This window comes from Falco naumanni, chromosome 16, assembly GCF_017639655.2.
Source record: "Falco naumanni isolate bFalNau1 chromosome 16, bFalNau1.pat, whole genome shotgun sequence".
In the NCBI taxonomy this organism is placed as follows: domain Eukaryota; kingdom Metazoa; phylum Chordata; class Aves; order Falconiformes; family Falconidae; genus Falco; species Falco naumanni.
Window position 1 is genome coordinate 8,110,991 of NC_054069.1, and position 7,636 is coordinate 8,118,626.

Here is a 7,636-nt window from a genome sequence, read left to right on the forward strand (position 1 = left end):
CTCAATTCTCCTCCACAACAGGACTAGACATTTAGTCTTTCTGTAATGAAGCCTATGCTGGCCCTGACCGCCGTGTCACAGCCTTCATAAAAACATCAAGTCGTGTAAGAATTATAATGAAATAACAATAGCCATGATATTGTCAGAGTAATGCGCACCAATCAGAATTACAACTGGAAGGGCCGTTATTACTCTAAGACTTCTAAGATAATGAATATCGTTCTGTGTTTTAAAATAGGCTAAAACTCGATCATGACCTCAGTGTCTGAGGCACTCCAGGCTTCACAAGGCTGTGGGTCCTGATATGAACAGGACAGAGCACAACAGATGTTAAACCTCTGGATTCCAAATGGCCCAGACCTTTAGAATATATAACAAATTTAGACTGCAAATTTTAATAGTGCATGTTGGGACTGTATTCACATGGATATGTCTCAGAACCACTGTGGTGATTGTTGGTGGTTTTTTTTTTTTTTTCTCTTAAGTGCTCTTAAGTGCAACCAAAGTTGCATTTTTAAAAAGTTTGGTTTAAAAAACCTGAAGTTTTTTAAAAAATATTGTTTCATTGCCCCACAACCCTGCTCTTCCTGTTTTTATTCAAGATCATAAAAGGAAAAGTCTCAAAACTGCATGACAAAACCAAGCCATGCTGTATTTCTAGGATGCTGAACTTGAACAGATTTTGGAAATCCCCAGAGAAAGTTTCTTGCAGATGTGGAGAAGCAGCCACGTTAGGCTAATTAAACCCAAGTGAACCAAAAGACTTTTCCCTTTGACATGTTTCCACTTCACAACCCAAAGCTTTTCTTTGGTCAGGAAAATCCCTAACAGGGGACTTTCCTAACAGGCAACTAAATTGGAATTTTATCTCTGGACCATCTCTCAGACACTTTTCTTGGCTGTGCCAAGAATTAAGCCTATTAGGCGTTCATTGAGCCAGAGACATTGAAAGCAGGTGGACACTACATCTCACTCATGACTAAAAGGAATTACCTTAAACCTCTGAACTGATGAACCCAAGGCTTAAACACATGTTCGCTTAGAAAACAGTTGTGGTGATTTTAGACATTCTTGTCTCCCTTGGTTGTTCATTATCATTTCTGCAGCCCAGCTGGATGGACAGGGCACGTGCATACTTCGACGTGGCATCCAGGAGCTTGAACTGCCATCAGAAGTAGGAGCCAAACCAATGGACACCACACTGAAGCACCTTAGGAGCACGTGTGTGCGCTTCATCATCATGGCATGACTCTGGGATGGTAACCTCATAGAGAGACAGTCAGACATGAACACCACAGCTACCCACAACTTGAACATGTGTTTCAGTCCTCCCTGGCCACTTACAAGAGAACTGCTCTCTGAACTGCTTCAGATATTCAAGCTGTAACCGTGCACTGTCACTGCAGTACTTCTCCCCATCATGCTAGTGATTGAGCTGCAGAGTACCTCAAGGCTGCTGTATGCTCAGGATCCATTTTCCTCATGAGTTCCACAGTGCTGAAGCCCTGGAAGCTAAAGGCACATTGCAAATATGCCGTCTCTGATTCACAATGGAGGGAGCAGACTGCTGATTCCCTTCATGCCCAATTACCCATAAGTGGTTGGCATGGATGATTTATTTAGCACAGCGTTGGCCTAGCTTTCAGAGGAGTCCTGTGTCCAAATGGAAAACACTCCACCACCAGTTTTCTTCTTGAAAGAAAAATCATGTGGGGCATTCAAGTCCACAAAACTATTCCTTCCTGTGACTTATTTGAAAACTATATGGACCACTGTATGCCAAAGCTACAACACCTGTACCTCAAGATGAGCTTAGCTATATAGATTTTGTCCTGACACAGGATTACTGGTTTCTTTGAGAGAAACTGGGAGCAGTCGTACATGAAACTGTTCAGCTGGGGCTGCAGAGTGACATACAAGGTAACAGTCCAAACTGAATTTAAGTGGGAATGAGGTGTCTAAACACCCTTTAGGCTTTGCAGTTAGGGTTTTTGAAGAGCAAAGAGTTGGGCAGGATCACAAAGCAGCAGAAAAAAAGAGCTGTCCTATGCCTAGAAGTTATTAGGTTACTCCCAGATGGACCATCAGCAACAGACAGAGGAGAAGACAGACTCCTTCAGGCTTCCATGAGTAAGGACAAGGACTGGGGAAAGCCTGGATAAGTCAAAAGCCTGTAGGGAATGGTACAAGCTTTGGACAGAGAAGCTGCTTGGGGTTTGGGATGCTGCCCACATACTCTGTTTAACCATTAAGGTGTGCCCTAAGACACAGACCTGAAACAGACTTTGGCATGGCATCAGTCCTTCTTAGGGTGAACAATAGAGCCCACCAACACACGTTCACAAAGATCCAATAGGGAACTATTGTTACTTCAGATGTTGCCGCTTTTAATGAGAGCCAAATGGCTTCCCCTCCCAGAGCTAACAACTCCAGCTGGGACAGCTTTGCTTCTCTTTTCCCCCTAGGATGCATAAAATGCGTTTTTGCTCTCCTTCCTGACACCAGAAAAGCCTGGATTGCTTCCCACTGTACTGTGAGAGCTTGAAATTTGGCCATGCTATTTACAGAATCTTCTTTGCCCAGAGGAATTGAAGACACATCATGATTTTTCCACCATATGCAAGCAGCAGGCACTGCTGCATGTGCCAGCACTACTACATGGCAAACTCAGCCCTACCTGTCGGTGCTTCCTCATGGCCACTTGAAGCACTACAGTGAGAAAGTACAGGATTTCCCAAGGGATGCTCTCTGCTGGCTCTCATCTTCATTGTTCTTCGTGTTCAAATGCATCTATCCTTCAGTTCTTAGTAGGAAAGGACAAATTAAACAAAGACTGTAAAGGGTGGGGCTCCATTTCTGGTCCTCTTAAGTTTTTGGCTATAGATGCTTTTCAAAAGGACTGAAGTGACTCAAAAGCCTCAAACCTATCATTTTACAGCAGGAGTTGGGCTCCAAGATTCCTGCTAGAATGGCAGAAAAGCGCGTTCTGCCTATGAGTGTCTGCAGAAATATTTTTTCTTATATATATATATATATATGTATATATATATATATATATATAAATAAATAAATCTTATTTAACAGCCCCAAGAAAGGGTATGGGCATCGAGGTGTGATCTGGGGTATGACTCAAGGGTGACTTAGAACCTGTCATGGAGGGTTGACCTTGGCCAGCTGCCAGGCACCCACCCAGCTGCTCTCTCACTCACTCTCCTTAGAGGGACATGGGAAGAAAATCAGATTGAAATGCTCATGGGTTCCTAGAGGCTGCAGTCCTTCAGGATAAACCTGATCCAGTGTGTGCTTCCTACCAGAAGACCCTGCCCCGGCATGGGCCATTCCCAGCTTTTACCCTGCTGGTCCCAGCTCTGGAGGAGATACCAAGTGGTCCTCTGCAAGGTGGTGAGCCCGGGCTGTCACACTGCAACAGCCACGAGGGAAAAGCAGCTAAGGACAGCAGATCACCTCACCTCTGTAAACAATGCGGCCACAGACCTGGCATCGAGTATGTCTCATGTAACGCAGCCGTGCTGGAAATCTCCCAGACAGCAAACCACAGTGACCTCCATTAGCAGAACAAGCAGATTTGAGTTTCCAAAGGTGTGTTTTTCCCTCGCTTCCCATTTACTTCAGCAAAGTTTATTCCTACATTGTGCTGAGAAAATGTGACCCAGGAGACCTTATTCCTGCAGCTACTCAGCGGGCAAGTGGGCAGCCCACACAGGTGGAAGAACTCAGCCTGGTTTTAGGTAATGGTGTGTGCAACATCACCAAGAGAGGTGCCTCCAGGAGATTATGTCACAGGACTAGAGGTACCAGATAATGGAGCAAAGGATGCTGAAGGAGGAAGCTTCAGAGCTGGTACCAGAGGTAAAACAGTCAATCTCAAAGGGAGTGTGATACAATAGTGTGTCTTGGCACTATCTTTCTACTCATGGTAGCCACTGTAACACTTAACCACATTATAGAAGGGAATTGCTTGGAGGTACAGTGAAAGCTCAAATTAATTCAAATTTGGACAAAATGCTAACCAGCTTTGGAACTGTTACTCTTGTTAAAATGTCACAAAATTAAGACCACATATCCTGCTAAAAATATACTTTGATCAAATGCAGGTAGCTGGATTCAGAGGAAAGAAACTGAGTGAAAGTAAAACTGCATGATTGTATACAAAGACGGACCCAATTGTCTAAATATTTCTTCTACCATCAGGATCTACTAAAATAGAGGAATTATTGCACATTTTTTTTATTAAATACTAAATATCAGTAGCTGGCATGTTTTCCAGATTGCAGCAGGTAATCTAGGCATATTAAAAGTTAAACCTCAAGAAAATTGAACTTTGAAGATGTTACAAAGTACTTTCTTTGCTGGGACAGGAGGACAAACCAGTTACTGTGAAGCATAGCAGTTTCCAAGACTGTGCTACTGTCTCACAGGTCTTCCACACAACTTTGGGCAAGACACTTCACATCTCTGATTGAAAGTAATCAAAAGGAACTGGACATAATCATTACCAAGACTGGTATGATAAATCTGAGACAGCACTGACAAAAGGCTACAAATAATGCAGGAAAGATCCAGCCACAGCCACAAAATTCCAGGGTAGTCAAACTCAACTTGACATGAATATGCAAAGGAATTACATATCAGAAAGAAAAAATTGGAGCAAGCATGGTGTCATACCACTCAGCCATTGCTTTTGAAGCCCCGGATGAACTGACTACGGGACTTTTTGCAGCAGAAACCTTTTCAAGCAAGTGGTTCAAGCTAAGGGTGAGGGTAGTGACACCTTCAGAGAACCGCCTGCAACACACACACAACAGAGAGCAGAATGCTACCTGCCAGAAATGACACCACTACACATCAGGCTCAGCCTGCTAGAAAGGGATGTAGTTCTTCTGAGGTCAAAGTGACTATAGCTCCATTGCACTAGCTGAACCAACATTGGTCACCGTTCTGTCATCTAGTATTTCACAGGAATTAGGACTGTGGTTCACATTCACTTGCTGACTTTTCTTTTGCATTTCTCAAAAATTTGGAGTGTTTGCTTTCTCCTGACCTGTAATACCTTTCAATTACGTGGATTAGATTAATTATGATTTCTCAGAGTCTTATTGTAGGGTAATAAACGACAGCAAGCATTTCCTATGACAATCTACAGTTTTATATTCCAAGCAAAATAAAGTTGATTGAGGGAGGAGAAAAGACAAACTGCACGAGCAACAGCATCAAGCTCAAGGAATTCAATTTTTCTCCCCTCGCAGGAGAGCTGTCTCAAGGCTAAATGTTTTGTGTGCATAGGTACATATGATAAATACTTGTAGAGAGAGGTTGAAGTGCAGTTCTTCTGAAGGAATAGAGCTACATCATTTTTGCTCTGTCTCTAATCTTAAAAAAGCTAAAGTTCAATAAGATATAATACTTAAGAAGAGACAAAAAGAAAAAAAATCAAGATTTATTGGTAATTTCCGATATAAGGCAAAAAGGTTTAGATTTTTAGTATAACTAAAAGCCATTATATCTTACTGAATGGGTTGGATGTGGTTTTGCTAGCATAAAAATACTCACCATCTAGAAATCCCTACAGGATTAATGAGTTTGCTGGTACCTAATCCCAGCAAAGCCATCAGTCTGGTAAAGATGCCTCAGTTGAGCAGAACATAGTGCACTGAATATCAACATCTGAACAAAAGGCAGTTAAAAGCAGATAATAACCACCAAGAGCATTGCAAAGGACAGGTCAAAAGGCAGGACTTTTCAGACATTACAGTGGTATAAGAATGAGGCTGGACCCTAAATCTAACTGTAGGCCCTACAAGATGTCTACAGGGTCAGCTATTTGCTTTTCTGGTCTCCTTGATCATACAAGCTTAACAAAGACAGAAGATTTCTTTGAAAAGCAATGCTATGTTCCTCTGATGGGCTCTTCCAATATAAATTAAGCACTCTACTATGTGGCTAGCCAGAATTAGAACCTCAGTCTACCAGTTCCCACACGCAAACCTCCAGACTTAGCACTTCCTAGGTGCTTTCCAGGAGCTAGCAGCAAAAGCAAGTCCATAAACATCTCAGAGAAAAATGACAACTGTCTACATGCACAACAACAGAGCCAAGACATTAAAAAACAAGGCAATAATATCCGTCTCCTTCATCATCTCCCTCAGCTAAAAGCCAGTACAGTCTGCCTTAATTTCCAGCTCCAAGTGCTTTTCACAGCATACGCATCGTCCCCGTGAATCAAATGGATCCATTTCATTTTTTCCACTTAAATTCACTGGTAAATTCAGCTCTGGCACTCCAACAAAAAAAGTCTTCGTTGCCAGCATGCACAGTGCTCTAGAAGCAGAGTGGGGTGAGGAGTGGAAAGTCATTTATAAAGCAAATTTTGCAGCACTGAGAGAATTGCTAAGCTTTACCTCTGGATTTTATATTGCATTTCTTTATGTAACACTGTGTTTAACTTGTAAAAGTCTGTGGTGGAGAGAGGGAGAAAGGTGACCATTTAATTTTCTCACTTCATTTTTGAGATTTACAATAATAGAACCATACCAATTTTTTATGAGATTTTGCTGAAGTTTTCACATATCTAGGATTATAACAGCTCACCTCTGGTGATGTCATTACTTTGCTAAGGGTTCCCCAAGCACTTTGCAAAGACATGGAACAATGTGAAAGTCAACAGACTTTCCCCAAGGAGCACCTGTGTTTTAGGGGGTCCTTAAGTCTTGTAGAGCTACGAGCATCTGGTGGTCCCAGATGCAGTACTTCAAGTGTGACCACCTTGATTTGAAGAACCTTGGTATAATGTAACAGTATTTTATTTGACAAGATTGAGAAAGAGAAAGAATGGCTCTTCATCGTCCCATATGACAGAGCTCATGGAAAATGTCATTAAAACTGACACTATTGAAAACCTCAGTTTTGGATATATTGACACTTTAGTACCCAAATTTCTTTATCAAGAAATTCCCAAACAGCTTTAGCTTACACCAATTGATTTTTAACTTTTACCTGAAAACATCTGCTCTTTGGTGTGGTTTTTTTTCCATCAAATACACATTCCCTGCTTTTTCAGCCTACTGCCTGATAGCTGATCTATTCCAAGAACTCTCTTTTCTTCTTAATATCTCTCTCATCCTTTCTTTGGCTATTGGGAACTTGTCTTAGCTTATCCTGTTTTAAGTGGAAGATTGCAGGGTCAAAGTGAGTGTGATGGTATATTTGTCTTATGTCCCATGAATTTAGAAGTAGTCTGTCCTGCAAATGCTGTTGTCTATTTATGTGGCTATCATCACCACTTTAACTGTGTGCTACACCACTGCAAAAAATACTTTTTCTTTTGACCAGCCTCTTTACTGATTTAGTAGTTTTTGACATCTCTGGGTGGATTCACGTATCTCTGTATCACTACAGACATTGAAGTAACTACCGTGGTTATAGCTAGGGAAGTGAAAGGCTTTCATTTGTTACAGAGGTAAATGCAATAAATACATACACATCTCTGTAAAGCTTTCATGCAAGCAGAATTTTGTCTTCTGTTTACTTGGAAACCACTTTAAAATGTACTTCTGCCATAAATACATAATTGTAAAAGTCAGCAGGACTAAAACTCTCAGTATTGAGTGCTACACCT